Source organism: Orycteropus afer, unplaced genomic scaffold, assembly GCF_000298275.1.
Source record: "Orycteropus afer afer isolate SDZICR_OR568_19922 unplaced genomic scaffold, OryAfe1.0 scaffold00046, whole genome shotgun sequence".
Classification (NCBI taxonomy): domain Eukaryota; kingdom Metazoa; phylum Chordata; class Mammalia; order Tubulidentata; family Orycteropodidae; genus Orycteropus; species Orycteropus afer.
Genome location: NW_006921633.1, coordinates 11,397,027 through 11,420,808, shown reverse-complemented (window position 1 = coordinate 11,420,808; position 23,782 = coordinate 11,397,027). Strand labels below are relative to the sequence as shown.

The following is a 23,782-nucleotide window of genomic DNA, read 5'->3' as shown; positions in this document are numbered from 1 at the left end:
CTATCATCTTTCCTGGCTTGCCATTGGGGGAAAAAAAGAGTTGTGATAACGCCAGTAACCTGAGGGCCCAGAATCAGAAGGGTTTGGTGTGCTCAGGGGACAAGTGTGTATGAGTGTGTGTACAAGAGTGTACATGTGTGGTGGGGTGGGGTGTGGCAAGTGGGCCTGCATGTGCAGGTAGGCAAGAGCTGGAAACTAGTTTTCTTTTTTTTTTCAATGGCTTAAGTTAAACTTCTTGTTGGAAAGGACCTGTGAACTAATCTGTTGGTGGCTGAGAAAGATAACACACAGTAAAAGCCCAGGAAAGGCCAAGGGTGGGGAAAAGGTGCCCTTGTTAGAAGCTTACTGTTTCCCATGCAGCACTGATGGTGAACTCCTGTGTTTGGTCTTGTTTTGTTCTCGATTATCTTATCTTCTTTGGTCTGTTTCTGTGTTTTTTAGTTTATTGTGACGTTATGTATTCACTTGTGAGTGTTGGCAAGCAAGAATCATTGGCCCAATAACTTCCCGACATTTTTAGCTCTTTTAATGTGCAGTCTTTGCCCTTCTGCCACAAGTGGCACGGTGATTGAATTTCTCTGTAACTTACTGGCAGTAGGCAGGTTCTGGTTCCCACCAGAGGGGCTGCTGGGGCTGAAGCCAGGTTCATAGCATTCCACTGAGGGGACATCAGAGCTTCCATGTGGTTTGGGGCTTTGTCTGAAATGCTTTTCACACAATAGAAAAATATTTTCCTCCCCGGGCTTGAAAAGGCACCTTTGTGAACATCCATATACAATATGAGGAAATAACGTTTACTGACACCAGCCTGAAGCTTCATAGGGAAGGTGGGATGCTCCCCAACTTCTCTATTAGCACATATAAATGGGACATTGGGGGACTCTGGGCTCATCCCATAGATAATTCACAGAACTCAGCTGAGCCCTTAGGTGGAGTCCTGTCCCCACTCAGGTGTCTTTCTAACCTGTGCTGGTAAGAAAGGGAAAGAAGGGCTGAGAGGGGAAATAAATAATTTGTTGTATCTCCTTTCTTTCCCTGTTTAGCCTCTGTGATTAAATGGAATAAAATAGCTTAGATGGAGAGTGAAGAGGTGCTCCCATTTCTAGTGTGTGACCTTAGGCAGATTTCTTCATCTCTCTAAGCTTTAATTTCCTCATCTGTAAATTGGGGAAATCATAAGATTCACCTCTTGGAATGCTGAGAATTAATGAGAATGGGGCCAGGGGTATTTAGTTTAGTGGTGGGCACGTGGTAAGCCCTGAGCCAAAGCTGGCTACTATTATGATTATTACTCAGGACTTTTTTTTTCTCCCTTTTAGAAGAATTGGGGTCTCAATACAGATTGTGTGTGTGCATTTGGAGATGAGAGAATAGGGGAGGAGGGCTTCTAAAGATTTAAGAGCTTCTTTCTACCTTGCTCTGTCTAAATTTGTGGGGAAGGGTCAATGGTTGGGGACAACCACTGCAGACCTGGTGAGGTGGTGTGCTGGAGAGGACTTCTTACCATGGGGCAACTCCCTCAATGCTTGGGATTCCCCTGTCCACACAGACGTGCTGTCATGAGGAAAACGTCCCTATGTGTGTGGCATAGTCACTCTGGTTTCAAATTCCTACTCCACCGCCGACTGGTTGGGAGTTGGGCAAATCATTGAACCTCTCTGTGGATCAGTTTCCTCACCTGTGAATAGAGACAACCCAAAGTACCCACCTTATAGGGTCAATGAGAGGAATAAAAGAGAGAAAACCCATCAATTATTTCCCACACAGGATGCCCTTTGAGAGTTGCTGTTACCATGACTGTCTGAAGCATTATGTTATTCCATCCCACCACAGCCCTGGGAGAGAGGTTCTACACAGTTGGATTCATTTGGCAGAAGAGGAAATTGGTGCTCACCAAGAGTTAAATAACTTCCCTGAGGGTGCACAGTTATTAATGATTCAATTGTTTGGCTTCCACCCATGACTGTTTCTACAGTGGGACTGGGCACTGACTGGATGGGAAGCTCTGGTGTGGACATTTGGCCCTCCCTGGGGCTCTGTGGTCAAATTTTTTAATCTTCTGGGAAAGAGAGGAATGTTCTCGTCCAGTTTCCGGGAAGCTGTACTGGGCACATTGGAGGAGCCTTGAAGCTGCTGGATAAAATTGCAGCATACAGAATCCTCCTTTGCAAGTTGTCAGTCCCATGCATGTCCAGAATGAATCAGAATTTGAGCGAGTGTCTTATGAAGAGAAGGGAGGGTGGTTTACTATATGTGTGTGACTTGGTTAGGCATTTGCAGTAGACTGACTAAGAAACCAAGCTGGGACTTTTAATGGCTGGGGAAGCTCTGGCTTACAGAACAGTTCTGCTCCATTGTGTCTTTGGCATTCCCTGTACTGACCACACCTTTAAAGAGTGGGAGAATCAGAATTCTACTGGAAGGGGAGAGTGTGAGTGTGTTTGTGTGTGTGTTTGGGGGGTGGGGAGTGATGATGACGGGTGTTGGGGGAAAATAATCTGTTCCAGGGAGGTTTTTGTTTCTGGCCTAACAAGAGCTGTGGTAAAGCAGGACCGGAAGGCAGGCTAGGAGACTTGAGGGAATTTTTGAATGGAAACTGCACTCAACAACTCCATATGATCCACATGTGGCTTTCCCTGAGGCAAGTTTTTAACTGTGTGGTGGCCTCCCCCAGTCACTCTACAGGCTTCTCTGACACCATTAATATTTGCTGAAGCAAGACCTAAGGTTCATTGCAGAGGGATTACATAATGTATTCCAAAACCAAATGTCAGTTTTTTTCTTGCATCCTTTCGAATTGGCTGGGCCATTATAGACTTCCCCTTACCCAGATTCAGAACCGTTCAATAGTTAAGAAGCACCTACTGTGTGCTGGGGCCCCATGGGGGAACAGAAGAGTTAGCTTCAGTAATAAGTATCAGGTCAGAGCCATGCTTACTTGGTAGGTCGTTCTTGAACCAGGGAAGGTTGTTCAGCTCTATCACCAAGGAGGACATTGGAATGGAGCCGGGTGATCTTCTGCATTAGGGGTGGTGATGGACTGGCCACTGAGAATACATGTGGGTAAAGAACTCCAAATCTTTAATTTAAGACAGATTCTTACCCTGCTCTGGGATCTGCAAGTCTGTCTGATGGATTTCACCAAGTCCTTGCCTTTTCCCCTCTGTCCTTTCCCCTGGCCCTCCCTGTTGTCTCTGCATGGCCCTTGTTTAGGAGTGAAATAGGATTGTCTGGTCACCCCCAGAAGAAAAGCTCTTAGTTTTGTTTGCCAGGACTCCTTGACTGAAAAGTTGTGATAATAAACAGAATACCATTGCTGTAGAACTCCTCTTCATTTTTTCTTTTGTCCCCTCCATTCCCTTACAAACAGGCCAAGTCTCTCACGGTGGCCTTTTGTTTCTTTTTCTCTTTTGGTTCTGCCTGTGTTAAGGTAAGCACGGATTTAATGTCCCAAGAGGCAGGCCAGTGACCCTTCAGGCCAAGTGCCTGGATGTGGCAACGCTACAATAAATATTGAATGGTGAGAGCAATGGAAATTTAACAAAGCCATAACTGAGGAGACCGCAGAGGGGCAGCGGACTGGTTAAGAGGCTGTTGGATGAGCTGGGTAGTATTTCTACTTCAACCTGATTGAAATGTCGACTAAAAATCAATGCTGTTGACTAGTGATAATTTACAATGTGCCTGGTGCTAAGTAGTTCCCCGCTTAAGAATGTGTTGGCCGGGCAGAGATTAGTGCAGGGAGTTGTGTGTGTCACAATGAATCAGACGCATTATAGGTCAGCCCTTTATTTGTTTCATCATGACTTTTACACAGTTGTCATGTAATTTATGGCTGCTTTCACGTTGTCAAACATTTCATTGAATCTTCTTCTTTAACACACTCCTGACATACACACGCCGCCTTTGAAGGCTTGGTATTGTTTCATAATCCAAGAGGAGGCCTATAAACCAGCAAATTACACTATCTTCAGGCTAATCTAAATGCGCTGCAGATTAAAATCAGAGCTCATTTGTCCCTGATGCAAATTATTAAGTTCTAATTATAAATATTCATTTAATTACCCCATACGTTTTTATTTTTCGGACCCTTTTGAGCACTGCCGTCTGCGACGGGGGAGATGCATAGGAGACAATCTGCAGTAATTAACGTACACTTCCCACATGGTAAAGTATAAACATATGCTGCTGTTTGTCTTATTTATTGATTGATTAGATGTATAGAGACTTTGGCATTGGCACAATCTGAAGTTGAAATCTTTTAAAACTGAAAACTATTTAAAAATCGTTATGGGGAAAGAAATAGCAAAATATAGCCAACCAATAGCTTTCTGTTAGAACATGTGATCCTAAAATAAAGGATTTTCACCAGATTCTGAATTTGAACAAGTCTAGATTTTACAGAAGAGTGAGGACGTATCTGCTTTGTACCAAGAATATGAAATAATTATTATTAAAAAAATAATTTATTAAAAAGAGCAAACTACATCTTTTTTTTCCAATCTTACTGTCATCGTCTACTGGAAAATAAGAATGTCTGCCTGAAATATGAAGATGTTCCAATTGAGGGCGTTATGAGAAATTATTTTCAATTATCAAATAATAAACTAAAAATTAATAAGGGTCTTAGGACTACACATTCACCCTTCCATGAAGGCAATGGGAAAATTATCAAGATTAGTTTGGGAGGATTGAGGTCTTTTGAGCAATTCAGATTTTTCTAGAATAATAAAGGAACAGAATTTGGACTTTGAATGGCAATTGAAAGACCCTGGCCTGGGAATCAGAACACCTGGGTTCTAACCTGGAATTGCTGTGAGACTTTAGGTTCTTTTCACCTTGGTGTTTTAGTTTCCTCATCTGCAAACAAGGTGGTTCCAACTGGGTGGATTGCTAAGCCCCCATCATATGCTATCATACAATGAACACCAATGGCTGATTCCCTGCTTCCTCTCCTTCCTGCTCTTTTTGGAATCTAGTTGCTAAACAGAGCTCCCTTGCAAAGAGGGCAGCATCTTTTCTTGATTGGTCTCAAAGATGGAAAGTATGGTGGTGATTAAGGCTTGAGCTCATTCATAATCCCTCAGCAGAAAGCTTAACTAGGCTTTCAAATTATTGGAAGCAAAATCAAAGTATGGTATAATGGAATGGTGGTAGTTCTCAGAAGTTCCCAACCTTACAAAATTTCTCCATTTTTTAATTGTTATAAGCTATATATTTTTTTGAAACAAACTCCAAAGAATGTAATGTGTATATTCTACAAGCATGCTTTTATGTTAAAATAGAAATACTTTTGAAAAAGAAATCAGTTGAATTTAAAGAACCAGGTATTTTAAATTCAATGAACGGACTGACGTGAGTGATATTTTTCCTCTTTCTCTTCCTCAAATATTGGCATCTGTGTATGGTCATACCTACATATTCTGAATTCTTGGAGTTCTGAATTCTTTCTTGTTAAAGGCACTTGATGCGGCATGTTTTAGAATTCTCCCTCTGTTAGTATTGAATGTAGCATAAGTTGAGGGAAAATGTTCTTTTTTTATTTATCATGTAGATAAAAGCATATGGTCTGCTCTGGGACACGTGATCTTTGCAACCCATTTTCCAAACTTGATGTTTTCTGTTGACTTTTAACATGGTTATTTCTGTTTTCTGCACTGTCCAGCAAATACAATTTATATGTATTGTTAAATTAGATGTAAAATGATGTTTTCAGAAAGCAAGCTGAGAAAGAGCATTCAAAGCTCTCTTTTGGATAATGATTATCTAAAATTTTCTTTTATTATCCCATGGACTGAGAATAAGAGGGAAAATGAACCAGTTGTGAAATTGGTGTTTCCTGTAGGACACAGGCACTTTTGAGATCTATAGCTTCAATAAAAAAATAATAATTTATTAAAATTACTACTCTTTGATAATGTTTTGGGGATTTGTGTTAGGAGTGCTTTGCTAACCAGCGGTTTCAGATTCTGTATACTTTCCTATCTCTGGGCAAAAAACAAAACAAAACAAGGAAAACAAAAAGTTTAGTTCTAACCCAGCCCAAAGGATGATAATGGACAGAATGAATGAATGGCAGCCACCCAGAGGCTCTGCTTTCCCCCTTTGGTTATTACCTGAAGAGAAAGCCTGATAACATTCATGCCAAAGAGATGGCAAATATATATTCAGACATGAAGTTTAGGATTCCACAGCCCAATATTCTCCACCCCCCAACACTCCTTATTGTATGTGCAAATGTATCAGCCATTGTATTGTTAATGTATGATAGGATGCTGCTGCTAGGACAGTCTTGGCTCACTAATGGGGTCAGCTGTGTCAATGTGATATATGGATTATGTTTACCATGGCATATTTTGTTTGCAAACTGGGCTGTGAAATGGGAGCAGATGATAAATGAAGATACCTGCAGTTTTCACACTAGTTCCTGTGGTTCCGAATCTCCAAAACAATAAAGCACTGCTGATAATGGAGAGGTATTTATGGGGACATAATTGACTTCAGAGTTTTAGATCTCTGGCTGAAGTTTAAGAAGTGATAGTCCATTGCCATCAAGTTTTTGCCTAAAGCTCCTATTTGACCTAAATAAACTACTTAGGGTTTGTTGCTAAAACCTTGGTAAATTCACAAACCTTTGGACTAGTTAAATAACTTTCCAGTGGCGTCTGTGCCCTGGTGATTTATTTGCTTGGGCTCCTGTGTGTTTGTATATTTTCTAAATTTATTTCTCAAGTTTCACTTGGCAGTGAATGATTTTCATTTACAGGTGTCTTGTGTGCTGCACCTTTAAAAAGCTTATTACCTCCTTTTTTAAACAAAATTCTTAAGCATTACATACATACAAACACATATGTACATAGATATGTATATATGTACACACATGTAATACATCTGTATGCATATATATGCATACTTGTTCATATATACATATATGCAGTACATGCATGTACAAACACGTGGATACTTTTATTTACTATGGTTCCACTAAGTCAGTATAGAACTCTTTTTTAAAAAATTGTCTGTGATTCAGAGAAGATTAGCATGGCCCCTGTCTGAGGATGGCATTGCAACTTTGCAAAACGTTCCATATCTTTTTCAAGAAAACCCTATGAAACTCAGTTTTACTCTGTAACACATTGGGTCACCATGAGTTGGACTTGACTTGACAACAACGGGCTTGGGTTTTGGTTTTATGGCTGAATAATATTCCATTGTTTGTGTGATGTGAATGTGTGTATATATATGTGTGTGTGTGTGTATGTGTATGTGTATATATATATAAGTGTGTATATGTTTGTTGTTGTTGTTGTTGCTTGCCATCGAGTCGGCCCCGACTCATAGCGACCCCTCCTTGGGTTTCTGAGGCAGTATCACTACGGAAGTAGGAATGCCCAACCTTCCTTCCGAGGAGTGGCTGGTGGGTTTGAACAGTCAGCCTTCTGGTTAGCAGTCAAGTGCCTTAGGCACTATGCTACCAGAGCTCCCATGTATATGTATACACACACACATATATATGTATATGAATATATGTACATGTATATATATGCCACATTTTGTTTATCCATTCATCTGTTGATGAGAGGGTTGTTTCCATTAAAAAAAGTCCTTATAAATATCTGTTTTCATCAAATTCTGACTTAGGTAGGTATGTCTTCATGCTATTTGTTCTGAGAATCTGTTCTGGATTGAAGGACACAGTTGTAAATTTAGGGACAATAGCTCTGAGCAGAGATCACTAGGGCAGACTGTACTTGCTGCCTTCACTGAGCTGAGCAGCCTTGTCTTCATTCTCTCGGTGGCTGCAGCACTTGTTGCCTCAAAGCCACCTTGCTTGAGAGTTCTGCCATAAGTACATTTCGTGTGACCTGTCTCTGCATCTTGTTAAATGGACTTCAGTAATCTGTACACAGTTACTTCTTACTTATTTTATATCCTGAAAGATATTAAGTCCAACAAGCTTTTACCCACTGAGTCTACAGAGAAAACAGCCAGGCAATTTTTGTTTCAATCTCTGTGTCTCTCTGGAGTACTAGTTCCAGAGGCTGATCAATAGGTTTTATTGTAGACCTCACTGTCTCTAAAAGCATTGTGACCTTATCGTGTCTAAAAATAGTATTTGCTCTTGCCTGCAGAACCTTGACCTGTGAAAACCCATTTGGAATATAACTGACATATCTAGTCAGCTGTATATCCAAGACATGCTCTGTGAATGAATTTTTTGCAGAGCCGTCCAGGAGAATACTTCTTCGAAGAAAAATAAATACTGGTTCTAAACACTGGGAGCGCACATGCTTGAGATGGTGATGGGACACATGAGGGGAGTGAGGAAACTCATGGCCCAGGGAAGTGAGAAGGATGAGGACCTCACATAGCATTCACTCTTGCCCCAAATAGGGCAAGGGACTACCAGGAGCAGTTTTGACTGAAGTGTCAGGTGACAAGTTCCCTGGTCCTCCTTTGGAGTGCAATTTTCCAAATGTTTTTCTTGGTAGCTTCTGTTTTGAACCTTGTGGATGGGAGCCTCCAAAGCATGACCTAGATGGGGAGAAGTATTTCTGCATTTAAACTAATTCCTCTATTTGATGATAAGGGATTGTTGTCACCTGTTTTTAAAAGGTATGATGATTTATTTATTTATTTATTTATTTAAGAATCCTTACCTTTAAAAAGTATTTTCTGAAATATATTGATGAAATGTTGGGATTTAAGTAATCAATGGGCCGGGGAGGCAATAGGGTTACAGATCAAAAAGATGAGCTGTGAGTTGCTTGTGGTTGAAGCTGGATGATGTGTACTTGGGAATTTATTTATACCCCTCTCTCTACATTTGTATGTAGTTGAGATTTTCCAGAAAATAAGGGTACTCTCTGACGGGTAGAGGGCAAAATGGCCTCGTTCACCAGTGGTTTGGCTCAGAGATAGCAAGGGGGCAGGTGTTCTATAGGGAAGAAAGTACCTGTGAGCTCAAGTCTGGTAACTGGAAGGCTCACTGTTAAGGGAATTGTCTTGGAGTTTGTGTTGGGCACCATTCCCCCATTCTCCTGGAAGAATTCAGACCCCATGATGTTTCAGTGCACAAGGAAGAGTTGGAGGTAGAATTTGAATTCCAGTGTCAGCTTCTACGCTTCTTTGTGGTGATGGGTATTGGGAAGAAGCAGGTGAGAAGTGCTCACTTACTTGGTAGTATTGATGAGGAAAAGCCGTTGGTCCTTCCTTTGGCTGTTTGAGTCTTGATCATTAGAGAAAGATGGTTTGCCTGAGACCACCCTCCAAGGAAGAAGGGGACAAGAAGCACAATCAAGCATTAAACAGTATCCCTTATAAGGGAGGCCTGGGACACTCCTCTGAAATGTGAAAAGAGAATGGTGTAATGATTGCAGAGCTGTCCGGGGGCATTTTGTTTTCCTGTTTAGCAAAGGCCAGGATTGTAGCTGTGTAGCTTGAAAGAGAGGTCACCAGTGATCTTAGGGTAGCCAGTCACAGAGAAGCCAGGGTGGGCTGGTCTGTGCCATCTCTGCTGCCTGGAAGCTGAGACCAGCCTCACCAAGCTGTTCCCAGGCACAGGTCCCTCTGGTTTCACAAAATGTCCGCTCCAGCTTGCTTCATGCAGAGGCTATTATTAGCAAGTGTCACTCAGTTATCTGAGAGTGGCGCTTTTAGCTGCCATCTAAGTGCCTGACACTTGGGCTTACAACAGATTAAATTAAATTTTAGGCTGGTTTGGCTTCACTGGCAGTAGACAATAGGAGCAGCTGTTGTAGAAATGTAACCTGGCACCCTTAAGGACTGGCCTGTGTGTGCGTGTGTGTATGTGTGTGTGTGTGTGTGTTTGCACATATGTGCATGCACTTGCATGTGTACGTTTGGTAGTTCTGAGCGTGCAGATGACTCTTGGGACATTAGGGCCCTGATAGGACCCATTGTGAAAATAGTGACGGCGCCATTTTTGAAGCTTGACCACTAAGCAACACTTGCTTTGGGTCTTCTCCCCATTTCATCTATTCCCCAAAAAGTATATGTTTAGACAAATAGTTTCTCAAACTTAATTTTATGGTGCTTGGTTGACAAAGGGTGTATACAAAGGCTGGAATATTTGTTTCTTCTTTCTGCTGCCTTCACATCCATCATAGGGCTTCTCTGCAAAGGAGGGGCGGAACTGGCATGAAAACACCAGTGGAAACCAATGGGAGAAATGTGTAGTTAGTTTCCAGCTCATTGCAATGTGGTGACCAAGTTAATCAGATGCAGAGGATTGGGCTGTCCCTCCGCCCTGTTTCACAACTCCAACTCCTATAGATTCAGCAGACTGACCAACATGGAGGTGGGGAGGGAGGGCTTCTCTTTTGATGCAAGTATTTTTACTCTCCTTGGTGTTTCTGTGGTTATGTCTGTGAATTTAGGACCTTTATCCCGCATAATGTTGAGTCAGAGCGAGGCAGTGTACATCAAAGGCCACTTATTTAAAATTCTTCAGAAAACTCTGTGGGGATAATTTCTCTTTCTCATAAATGGAATGCAAATGTGTACATTATTCTACCAAAGGGCGATGCTCTTGACTTTTAAAATCTAGATTTTTAAAAATTCTGTGGCACTTGATTTCAGTTCCTCAGACTCCCAAATTTATATTCTCTGATTAGTAATGCATTATGCAAATAATGCAGTTTACATATCCAAATACTGTTTTGCATCATTCACACCTCATGTCTTGGAAAAAAAAAAAGTGAAATGTTTCCTCAAAATAAACAAAACCTGTGGAAGAGTTTATTGTAAGGGTGAAAATTAAAGAGGCACCCATTTGCCTGGGAACTTTTGAGGAAATTTTTAATACTCCTGCATAAATAATTTTGCAAGTCCCCCCCCCCTTGGCTCCCAATCATATGATATCTGTTTAAGGTATATTGTGTTATCTTAGGCTTTTTGAATTTTTCAGTTTCTGGAAAAAGGAAACTATAACCCTATACCATATAAAAATTTGCACATAAAAGGGTACAATCATAAATAAAAATTTAAGCTGAGTTATTTGAAGGAGGTCCAATAATTGCTTACCAGTGACATTATTCTCCTGCCAGAGGCAGGGGAGATTTAGTAGGTGCAACTTTTAATATTCTATGTCAAGAGACAGTCAAGTAAAGCCATACATTCTTAAGTTATAGATTGGCAAATGGCAAAGCCCTGTGAAAAGTATCTCTTTGCTTTCAGTGGACTTTTATTGTCATTGGAGTAACTCAGCAGAGTCCAGAGTGTGATCTGGAGCTCTGGTGTGCAGAGCACATTCCCATGCCCACGTGAGTGCCTGGACCAGTGGCTCTCACCCTCACGTGTCAGAACCAAATTGGCCTCAGAAGTCTGCAGAGAATTCCAGTGGTTTCAACCTCACTCTCTTGAGTAGTTAACTTACTGCAGTTGCAAAGCATGTCAGATTTCAGGAGGAATTTCCCTCAGAAAGAATGGAGGAAAGGAAGAAAGTAGTGAGGACCTTGCTTTTTGTCTGCAGCATGAGTGCAGCCATCTTTCTTGTATGACGTTCCATGCCCATCTCTCGTTAGGCATATTTTTGGCATTGCAAAGAGTAGCGTTCCAACATGTTTTTAATCTTTAACTTTCACATCGTTAAAAGTCTGATATATTGACTTTCAGCTGCCTGGAGATAGTTCCAGGCACAGCACCTGACAGGTGTAATGTTTTGTGTTTTATGTCTCTCAATATGGAGGTGATAGAATGAAAAAGGCTGCAAAATGCTTTAAAGATGCTGACGCCCATATACTGAGCACACACATTGCTTGGGTTCCCTTTTTGCCCCACTTTCACACCTACTTTTCCATAGCACCTGTCTTAGTATACTTGGGAGAAGAGAGACTTCTTGGATTGGTATTGCCTATCAGAGACTCCCTCCTTGTTGCTAGTGCTAGGATTGAAAAATACCACTTCATTTTCTCTCCAGGGTTGAGTGATGCTTGTCATATCGCCTTTAAAGGATGAACTCCTCTTTTGCTGTCGGTTGTAGGGAGACAGATTTGGTGTGTTCTGTGGCTTCAGGTCCCAACTTGAATGACAGAAAGCCAGTAACAAGCAGCCCTATGAAATACTGCTGCGAACAACTATGTTTGATCTTTGTCCATTGAGCAGCAGCACGTTGATGGGGTCCACCCAGCTTGACTTGAGCTTGAATAGTAATTTCTGAATCCTTAGGATGCCCTCTCAAATTCTGGTTCTGGATGGGCTTTGAAGGAAACCCCATAATGATTAGAAGACTTTTAAAGCTCTAACTCCTCTACTCTCCATGGATTTGTGTGCTCTCTCTCAGCCATCTGGTGTGTGGTGCTTCTCAGATCTAGTGTGATGGTTCTCACCTTGACTCCCTATGTCCCTGCATGTGAGAAACTGACATTGTCATGAGGGATGCCCAGTTTCTGGCAGGACCTCGCCCCAGACTCTCTACTCAAGTAAGCACATTGAGGTTCAGGTGAGTTGGAATGCCTTTACAGACATATTCTAGAATCTGCTTTAACATAGACATTTACAAAGTAAATAATTTTTAAACCTCAATGCCAAGAAGTAGTAACAAAATTCTTTGGAGCCACCTCACGGCAGGCTGTCCCCTGCCTCCTTCACCTAAAATGCCTTGTGCTATGTGGTATTTAGCAGATGCTGAGGGAACAAGGGCTAACCTTGTTGGAGGGAGTCTGAATGGAGAAGAGACTGAATGTAATTTTATATTTTGTCACAGTCAAATCCTAGTAATTATTTTAACATGTTTTAGAACAATTTACCTCTTCTCCTAAAATTGACTTTTAGGACAAGGATATTTGTTATTCTTCTAAAGGACAAAAGTATCTGAGGCATCATGGAAGAACATATAAGTCTTTGAGTATGGACATTTTCTTTTGCGGAGGAGAGAAGAGATCATTAGGCAAATGTTTATTGAGCATCTTCTATGTAGACTAGAATCATGAAGCCATATTGTTTTATACTTTTCATTTTACAGATGAGATCACTTGCTAGGCAGTGATAGAAATGGTCAGAGCCCAGGCTCCAGACTCACTCAGTCTCTAGAAGGAGCAGGGCTGGCATTACTGTGCTTCTGCCAAGAAACTTATGCTAATCCCAGTGCTTGTATGTATGACTGTTAGAATACTTTTCAGAACTGGAGCTTTGTTGATTAAGAGTCAGACGCTCTTGTGGCAATGCTAACCAAGGGATCCCATGGTAAAACCCAAACAACAAAACACCCAACAGTGAGTGCCATTGCAGAGTGGTCAGGTTGCTCTGTCCTTTCATCTTACCTCATTCTGTTTCTTGTTTCCTCTGTGCTGTGCCAGGCAGGTCTTTCCACCGCCTTTCCTGGTTGTGCTCCAAAAGTACAACTGTTCAGAGGTTTGGACTGCATGCATGCATAGGGGGTAGATATGTGTGGTAGATGGAGCTGGGCCTTGGGGGTGGAACTTGTACCCTCTCAGGGGTGGACTTGTCCAGCCCAACTCTTCCTCCACCACTGGTTCTATTTTTAAAAGTCATCTCTCAATAGCAGGAAATCCTTCCTTTTGTCTACCTTAAATCGCTTATGCTTCAATTTAAACCCATTTCTTCGTCATTCCAGAGAAGACAAAGTATCTCATGACCAGCTCTGGGAAGAAACCTCTTATATTTTAAAATTCTTTACCCCCTGCCGCTGTGCCTTCCTGAATAATGTCTATTCCCTGAACTTGAACTCATCAACCTATTTCTTTTACTCTGTTATTTTTGTGTCTCTCTTTAGAACCTTCTGATTTCCCAGATGTTGTATTCAAACATTTGTCTGGTTACTACAAAGTACAATGGCAAGACATTCCTTACTCCTATATCTGCATTCAGGTATCTGCCTTGCTTTTTTTTTTTTAACAAAAACAGTGCTTCATGGATGACTTATGCTCAGCTTGATGTCCATTAGGAATCCTAGATCTTTTGCAGCCATGTATGCATGCAGTTAACCCTTCACTCCCAACTTTATTGATGCCACATTTCTCTCTTCCCAGATGGTGTGCTGTGTCCTTTGCCCATATTGAACTTAGTTTTCTACTCCGTCATTGGTTTCCTGACCACCTCTCTACCTCACCAGGTGACTGAGAATTATAATCCTGTCTCTGAAGGTGCCTGGTCCCTCTTGGCTCCCCTTCCTGTGACAACTTCATGAAGGCTGAGAAATGCAGCAAGTGGCCTTTCTTGCCTCACTTACTGTTCAGTAACTTAGCTTGCGGGGGCAAGCTGTTCATAACTTTCTGCTGACATCTGTAGAACAAAGGTTTTGACGGAGCAGGGCCCAGATTCCCTGTCTTTTTAGACTTTCCAGCAAAACCTGTGCTATAATAATAGGAGTTGGTCATTATGTTTAGTAGTAAAACAAAACCTAAATATACGTAATAAGCATATCTTTTCTGTGTACTGGGTTGAAGAGAGGTGACAGTGTGTAGGATGATATGAAAAGCATTACAGACATGGGAAAGCATTTCAGAGTATACAAATGTGGCATGAGTAATTGCCGGCTTATAGCCACAAGGCGAGGTTTTCAATTCTGGCCTCTCTTTTGTGTACCCTAGTTCAATTAAGACAGAAAATGGAGGGGGGTGAGAAGAGGGGCTGCCTGTCCTTTAGACTCCATGAGTGTTGGCCCAGTTGAGCCTAGAGAACATCCCCTGATGGATCTTTCTTGGGCAGACTTGCTCACTTTCTGTTTTGTCCAACTCAGCAATGACTTGGTAATGCTCACAATATGACCTCACAGTGAGCTGAGTGGCCTGGGAACTTCTGCCTCATCTCAAGTTAGGGCCAGAAATGGAGGAGTCAGGAAGTTGAGTGATCAAGGGTTGGTAGAAGAGTGGAGCTGGTTCTGTGTCAGACCCTTGCTACCTGTTTATATATGCCCTCTGTCTACCAAATTGTCTCTGGGTGGTGTAAATAGTTAAGCACTCAAATACTAACTGAGAGGTTGGTGGTTTGAATCCATCCAGAGGTTCCTCAGAAGAAAGCTTTGGTAATCTATTTCTGAAAGATAGCCCTTGAAAACCCTATGCAACACAATTCTACTGTGAAACACGTGGGGTTGCCATGAGTCAGAATTGACTCAAGGGCAGCTGGGTGTTTTTTTTTTTTTCCCCCTGTCTACAATGATGTTCTCCTTGCCTGAGAGCCCTGGACTATGTTTTATGGAACGAAGATGAAGTCTGGTTCCATGCACATTTACTGAGTACTTGTTTCTGTTTCTCCTTCTGGACCAGTCTCCATGGGATGTATTTCTGAGTAACAGAAAATTTCACAGTTGGGCTTGGGGAAAGCCTGACCTTATCAGATAATGACTCCAACCCCTGTACTCCATTTTGAGGATATGTAGAAGGGGATCAGTATTATTCATGTTACCTTGTAGGTATTTGTGGTGTAGTAAGTTACCTGGTATGGCTTTTCTAGCCATAAGTCTTTGTAAACTCTGTGGTAGAAGTTGCCATGAGCAACTGAGGAGCTTCTGATTGTTAAAGTTATCCACCTGTGGTATTTCTGTTGCAAGTGGCACACAGCAATGTTCTGAGAAGTTCACTCTCTCTCAGGTGCTTAGAATTCTGATGTTATGATTGCTTTGTTTGGCCACTCTGCCAGGCTCAAAAGGAGCCATCCTAGAGGCAGGAGGAGTCTCTCTGACTGCTAGCTGAGAAAGACGTGCTGCTGAGAGAAATGTGCTCCTGAGAGACACACGCTGCTGAGAAAGAGACACTGAGAGACACATGCTGCTGAGAGAGGGACACCAAGAGACACACATTGCTGAGAGACGCTGAGACACACACACTGCTGGGAGAGAGACTGTTGCCTGAGAGATGGCAGGCTGAGAGAGACTGAACGTTTTTCCTGAATGTGAATTATAGCCTGGTACTTTCCTAATAAACCCCATAATCTCTGAGTTCTGTGTGGCCACTGCAGCAAATTATCGAATCCAGCAGAGAGGTAGTGTGTTCTGCGGGAGGAAAGGTTGGTGAAAGGGCTGGAGGGAGGCAGCATGTCTGGCCTCAGAGGAATAGGCCTTGGGCTGCTGATGGTGATTCTGTCTTCCTCTTAGGTTAGAGGAGGTCAGAAGATGCGACCTCCTTGCCTCTTTGGCAGTATTAGTATTTTCTTCTCCTAAAATTATAGCCCTTTTGAGGGCAGAAATCATGTTTTATTTTTTGTATTTTCATGGTGCCTATGTAACACTGGTCTGTATATGCTATTTAAGTCATACTTTGTGCAGGCTGTCCAAGTAAGACTTGAGAGATCAGGTTTTGAATTGGATTCCTTAGCTCCTTGGCATGGAAAGGTACCCAGGCTGGGTGAATTGATTTCTCCCCTTTCTCTCTGTGGAGATAGGATTGGGGTTGGGGAAGGCATCCTTGGGGCCTTCTCTCCACAGGCACTGCCTCCTCTCCTGGCCAGGCAGTGAGCTCTCTGCTCAAAGCTTCTGCCCCTTCTTACCTGGAAGTCATATGAATGAGGGCTAGGCCCACACAGGGAGCCTGGGGATCCTCTGGGGGTGTGAGAAGCTGGGAACTACCTCCTGTAAACAGCTTAGAATCTGTCTCACCAAAGGGAGTATTCCATGGTTCAAAAGGGCCTGTGTATGCTCTCTTTTGGGCTCTGGGTTAAGTTTAAAAGGTGACTCTTTTCTCTCTCTTTTTAGTACGTGCATGTGCAAGATCTTTGATATTTGAGTAGGGAAATACTCTCTTATCAGCAGAATTCACCAGCTCTTACGGCATGTCACCTTTTTCGTTATGGAGTGAAGGGAGTGATTTGGACTGACTAGATCTATTTGTTTAACTCTGATTTCTTTTAAAGGAAAAGAAATCCAAATTTAGCTTTATTTTTAGATAGCCTGCTATTGAAGTCCAGAAATGGGTTGCTCAGCAGGGCAACTGCTATCTTGTCAGCGGCCCAGACAGCTCACTGCCTTCTAGTTCGGCTGCAGCCTTTCTTGTTTTAGTTTTCGCCGTGTTCCTACCTGCACCCCTGGAGGTGGCCAGCCGGAAAGCATTCCTCTTGGAGATCCATTAGAAGCACTGCTGGCTGGAAGTGTTCTTGGACAAGTATAGGAGGAAATAGCTTGTGTGGGCAGGTGTCCCTGGGCTCTGCCGCTATGGCCTGCACCTGGGTCAGCCAGTTTGGCCACTTTTCCTCTTCCCTCCTTCCTGCATCCCTCTTTGGGTAGCACCACGGACTTGGAGAATTCAAGGTAGTGGAACTAGAGGAGTGAAAGCAGTTCACACACTTGGCTGCTGACCAAAAGGTTGGCAGTTCAAGTCCACCCAGAGGTGCCTCAGAAGAGAGTCCTGGCAATCTGCTTCTGAAAAATTAGTCATTGAAAATCCTACGGATTTGCTACTATGACTCAGATGGGCTCACCATGAGTCAGTTGACTCGACAGCCACTGGTACTGGTAGTGGAACCGAATCCAAGTCTCTTGACTCAGACCAGGGTGTTTCCTACACCAGGAAACAAGCCAGGACAGCTTCTCTTCCATGGAGCGCCTGTTTGTGGAAGGTGGTGAATCTCTGGCTTATTGAGGCAAAAGCTGTCTTAGTTCTTTTTTTCCCCGGATATGGAGTGATGAGAGGCTTTTTTTCCTCCCCCCAGGACAATGAAAAAAGTTTTCATCCTGGCCAGTGGTGATCCTATTCTGTTGTGGTAAGAGTGGGGAGACCGAGTAGGCAGCGGGCCCTTGGAAAGGTGTGAGAAGCCAGAAAGGAGAGGCCAGGACAGGGAGAGGATCCCAGCAGGACTTGAAGATGTATTCCAGAGATAGAGAAGAAGCAGAAGCTTTCGCTGGAGGCTGATTCAGAACCCACACCTGCTAAATGTGCTCCTATGGGGTGGTTGGTTTTAGAATATGTGGACTCTGGCTTCTTTGGCAGAGTAGACTCGAGGGAGGTGTAAATACAGCATCTACCTCACTGCTTGGAAGTAAAGGCCCCTGAGAAAGTGGAAGTCTGGTTAATGACACTCCTAGGGCTAAATTCTCCCCTCTTTTTCCCACATTCCACCATCTTGGAGAGTTGTATAGATTGGGGACGGAAGCACTGTGAGAGCATGCCTCAAATCTGATAACCATGTGAGTCCCTTGCTCTAGTTATCCTAATCCCAGAGGTGAGCCTTCCTAAGAGTTGTGCTAGATGAGAAAGAGGGAGTATTTCATCTCCCCTCAAAATCTCTAAGGTCCATGGATTTTGGTAAGGTGGTGAGTCCTCTCCATCCCTGAAACTCTCCCCAAAGGGTGACTGTTATGTAGATTGTCCTTTCTCAGGGATGACTGGAGGTGATGTTGTAGTTAATGTGACTTGTCAGCTGTTGCCCTGGGGTTTCATTTTTGGATAAGATTAATTTCTGAGATGTCTAAGAGTATCATCCAACATGGCTGCCTGTATGAGTGGGCCATCCAGTCAAGTATATTTCTTCACTTTAGGTGTGTATTACAGTTCAGCCGACCTGTTCTCCTAGCCCTCCACTAAAGGTGACTCATAGTTGAGAAGCTGAAAGAAAATAAACCATCTTCATCAGACTGTGAACATCACTAGACTGTGAACCAACTTAAAGTAACACAGAAATTCCCCAGTACCTACATTACTGAAACCATCTTAAATTAGATAAGCAAAATGAAGTTATTGGGAGCTTTAGTTTCCACAGGGGCCAAAGAATTTAGAACTGAGAAAGAAGTCAGACAGACACAATGTAATCTCACTTATTTATTCAACATGCCTTTGTTGAGTACTTAGTCTATGTTGGTGTTGACGACACAGAGGTGAGCAAGGTAATGCAAGTTCTCTCACTGGAAGCTGGCTTTCGTTTGGGAGGGCTGTGTGTGTGTGTGTGTGTGTGTGTGTAGGACAAATTCCTTATACCTGAGAGGTACAATGTATAAGCCAGGAAATCTAAAGTATACAGGCCAAGATAGGTGAAGTGACCTGCTCTGGGTTACCCAGCAGCCTAACAGAGCTTGGCCTATGAACTCAAATAGGTTTGTCTGGTTCCTAAACCCTTGCTTTGTCTGGCACATTGGGCAACCCCCTTTAACAACTCAACATTATTAGGTGGGGCTCTAGGTGGCTTCTGAATGACCCCCTTGAAAGCATCCCAGGTGAGGAGGCTTCCTCTTTTGACAATTCTCCAGGGAAGGTGATCACCAAGGGTCCCCACTTAACCTCCTAAGTTGTTTGAATAAAGCTTTGAGCCTGGGTCACGACATACACACTCATTTCAGAGTCACTGAGATGCTTGTTCCTAAGAAGAGTTACCATATCTTTGGTCCAGAGAGTACTAAGTACCTCTTGGTCCCTTTCTTTTGCCATTGAACCCCTATCCATTACTGGGAAAATAAGTTGGCAAGCTTATCTGGGCCACTGGGTGTTGCAAATGAAGCATCTCTACTTCCTATTTAATTTTGGAAGGAAAAAGATATATTCCCACTTGTTTTACCTTTCCTCTTCTTACCCTCAAGAAACCAGAATATACAAAGCTTGAAGAAAAATTAGCATTTTCCCCTCCTCTCAATATCTTACCTTTCAAGTTTCTTCCATGCCAATTGCATTTTCAACTTATTACAGCTTTTCTATGGTTTGGAAAATACGTTGACTGAGTGATGATTGTTTTCATGAAATGGTGCAACAGGTAAAGCAATGGTTGTCATTAATAGTGCAGTTATGTAGAGTGTAGCTCTTTAAGCCTTCAGTTTCAAATCAGATTAGCACTCTGTTAACTTAAAATAGCCCCAAAAAAGAAGAAAGGGGGAAAAAAAAGAACTGTCGGAAATCAGAGGGAAATATTAGCATTATGAAACATGTTAACAAGTGGCCATTAGCACTTTATGTCTGCATGAATAGCATCTTTAAGTGTTTTATTGGTAACAGAATAGAGCGGAGTCACATAGAATGGCATTACTTCTCAAATTGGCAAGTTCTTTTAATTCAGACTTCTCCTTGTTATTGCCTACTGGGGAGCATTTATTCACCTGTCAAAATGTAAGGCCCGTGTGGGAAAGGGTACTTCAGCGTTTCTGGCTGCATCCCGGGCTCTCAGGTATAAGGGCTTTGTCTCTTCACCACAGTTCCACTCTCCCACCCCCTCATCCCCCAGTGAATAGGAGGGAGGATTAAAAGCTCAAATGGAGGAAGAATAATGCCATGGAGGAGAATGGCATCTCGGGGGTTTGTGTACTTGTGGGTATGAGTATGGCCATCTCACTGTGCCTGGAGGAATCCCTGGGTAGTGCAAATGGTTAACATGCTCAGCTGCTAACTGAAAGGTTCAGGGTTTGAGTCCACCCAGAGCTGCCTTGGAAGAAAGGCCTGGAAATCTGTTTCCAAAAAAATCAGCCATTGAAATCCCTGTGGAACCCAGTTCTACTCTGAGGGGATCATGAGTTGCAGTCGACTAGATGACAGGTGGTTTGGTTTAGTGTTGGCTGCAAGGAGGTGTGTGTGTGTGTGTGTGTGTGGGTGAGAGAGAGAGAGAGAGAATCGCCAGTGAGAGGCAGTCTGAAGAGCTGTCCATGATTGGAGTTTCCCCAAGTCCGTAGCCTCTTCTTATATATTTTTAAAATTAATACTGTATTTTATTTGTGGTGAAAATATACACAGCAAAACCCACTCACATTTCACAGGTTCTAGACATAATGATACTGGTTACATTCTTCACTTTGTGTCAACATTCTCATTATTTCTGTTTTTATTGCTTCACTTCCATTAACTGAAACTCCCTGGCAACCAACCTTCTCATCTATGCTTTGAAATAGTTTTTGACCATTTGGTCTTATGTAGATTTTTTTTTTCCCTTTTTTAAAAAACGAATGCAATACTCAAAGGTGACAGTCTTTACTTTTTGAATTAATCTGTTACTTAGTTTAAAGGTGATTTTAGGAGATATTTCAACTCAGGGTTTGAAGAGTAACTCAGAGCCATAGTCTCAGGGGCTCTTCTAAATTCAATAGGACCAATAAGTCCAGATTCTTTAAGAATTTGAAGTTCTGTATCACATTTCCCCCCTTTCTATCAAGATGCATTTGTTGTGTTCCCGATCAGAACGCTCAGTAGTGGTAGCCTTTTCCCCTTCTGGAGGCTTCTCATAAGCTTTAAGGAAACAACTCTAATTTGGTCCTAACTGCCCCTCCCAAGCCCCCACCCTACTCTTTTTCCTTCCAGAAACCAGCTGAATCCCTTCATTTATGTTATAATGCAAACTGCTGTTCCCACTGAGCTTTAGGGTCTATGGGGAAAACCCAAACTCCGAAGCTGAAGTGTTCCAGGGCCAGGCCACCTTACGGTTTTTTAAAATATGATGTTGAGGGGTCCCCTGGCAATTTGGAATTCTGGAGCTTCTTTCATCCATTATTTCAACAAATTTTTGAGCACCTGCCATGTTCCAGGCACTGTTCTAGGTGCTGGGAATATAGCCATGATCAAGACATTCAAATATCCCTACTCTTGTGGTGGTCCCATTCTGGCTGGAGGAGACAGACAATAAATAAATAACATGAACAATGTAGTCTGTCAGAAGGTGATCAGACTGCTTTGGAGAAAAATAAGAGAATAAGGACAGAGAGAGTGTGGCAGACACACTTTTAAGTAGGATGGTTAGGGAAGGCCCCAGCTGAGAAGCAGAGCCTTCCAAGAAGTGAGGAAATTGGCCTTATCCATTTCTGGGAGTTGGAAAGATAGTTCCAAGTGGGGCAAATGGCACGTGCAAAGGCCTTGTGCAGAATAGGCTGGTTGTTGGGGAAAGAGTGAGGGGGCTGTGGGTAGAGTGGAGTGAGTTAGGGCAAGTGGATAGGAGCTGAAGTCAGAGAGGGAGCAGGAGAGCAGATTTTTGTAAACCATTACAAGCACTCTGGCTTTCACTCCAGGCATGATGGAAGCCTCTGGACCAGTGACATCATGTGACTTGAGTTTACAGAAGACCACTTTTTCTGCTTTTGAAACTTGACCATGGGAGGTGAGGCAGAAGCAGTCAGGAGGATATTGCCAAAATCCAGGCAGGATGATGCTGGCTTGGGCCAGGGTGGCAGGGATGTGAGACAGAGTTGGATTCTATTAGATAAAACTGACAGGATTTGCTGACACATTGAGCATGGGATATGAGAGAAAGAGAGTGTCAATGTGGATCCTGAGATGTTTGGCTTGGTGACTGGAAGGACAGAATGATTGTTTACTAGGATGGGGAAGGCTGTGGGAAGCACTCAAGAGGATGCGGTGTTCAGCCTAAGCAACTCTTGCTCTTCAAAGTCATCACTGTCATCTTTATCATCATCATTGTCCTCCTCTTCCTCTTCCTGCTCCACTTAGGGCTTTGGGTGGGCATTAGTTAGACTGCCTTGTACAAGAACGATTGTGAGGGAAAGGACAGTGGCCTTTAGATGGGGCAGTTAGGAGCTCTTGTCTATTGGTCCCATTATTGCATGTAACTGAGATGATACTTTAAGTTAAATTTTAACTGTAGTCCTTTATGGAAGGTGGGTTTCTTCCTAAGCTTTTTTTGTTTAGTTTTCTTTAATGTTCTTTAGCTACAGTTAACTTGCCTTTTGCACTTGGAGATAAGTGCTTTGTTTCTTGAGTTTCTTTCCTTTACCTCATTTGCCCAGGGCTCAGGTGAACCATCAGGGGCTACTAGGAAGCTGTGGGATAAGGGAATGGAAACGGAAGCTGTAGTGTTTCCTGGACTTGACTTGTTCCAGGTGTCTGAGGCTTATTAGGAATCTCACTGCCATTGTTCATGGTACAGAATCCTTTTCTGAAGATGTCTTTGAGGCTCTGCTGTGCTCAGCTCTTCCGGTCAGCCCAGGAGTTTGGAATTTCTTATGGAAATTTGTTGTCCTCCTTTTTGCAGGGCCTCCTCCTCCCTCCCCATTCCTGGAAAGAAGCAGGCTGGCAGATAGAGCGCTTTTCCTTGAAAGGAGAGTGGAGAGCCCTCTAATGGAAAAGTAAAATAATTCTTGGAATCCTCATAACACCCAAGCCAGCCAAAGCTGAGACCAACTACATTATTTGGGGGTAATTTGCGAGGCCTGAATCAGGCAAATTGCTTTCTTGCCCTGACCTCAGCTTGAAGCTTCAGACCAGAAGTCCGTGATTTTAGGAGTCTGATGGGAAACAGGAATCAGCATTTCTGTCTGAGCCAGTTTTCTTTTGAAGAGGTCTTCCAGGCTTTAGGGTGCACGGCTGAGCATCTTTTGTTAGTAACAGGTTCCTTCATCATAGGAGATGTTCTTTTGCCCTGAAGGCTCAATGAAGACTTTAAATGGCAGTGTTAAGAGCATGAGGTTACCATCCCTCAAGTTAGGCCCGTTCCCTTTTCTCTCTGTCCCTTTTATAGCTCCAGCTTTTTGCCAAAAGTAAGTTATTCTGGAATCACAGATGACCCAAGGCATGACAGTTGCCATTGAGTCAGTCCCACTTCATGGTTGACCCCTTGTATGTCAAAGTAGGACTGTGCTCCAAAGGCTGATTTTCTAGAAGTAGATCATCAGGGCTTTCTTCTGGATAGACTCGAACCTCCAACCTTTTGGTTAGCAGCTGAACACATTAACAATTTGCACCACTGTGGGACTCCTAGCTTAAGGATAGCTCATAGAAAAGTCCATGCTGCTACCTCAGAGGTCCAGCCCTGTCGTCAAGGAGACCCTCGGGGAAATTCACAGGTTTCCAGTCGTTCCCATAGTCCCTGTATGGAAGCACCAGCCTCCTCCTGAACCCAGCTGAGCTGGTTTCCCAGTGCTTTCATCCTCATCGCTACACCCCTCTGA

At 42.9% G+C, this 23,782-nt stretch overlaps 1 protein-coding gene and 1 non-coding gene across 2 annotated transcripts in view; both read left to right on the top strand.

Annotated features, from left to right (window-relative positions):
• The window catches only part of BCL11A (BAF chromatin remodeling complex subunit BCL11A), a 109,946-nt gene that overhangs the window by 22,240 nt on the left and 63,924 nt on the right, over positions 1-23,782 (top strand). The window lies entirely within an intron of this gene.
• Positions 6,990-7,094, top strand: LOC122149775. The gene has a single exon (XR_006163322.1). It is a non-coding gene; the product is annotated as a U6 spliceosomal RNA (small nuclear RNA).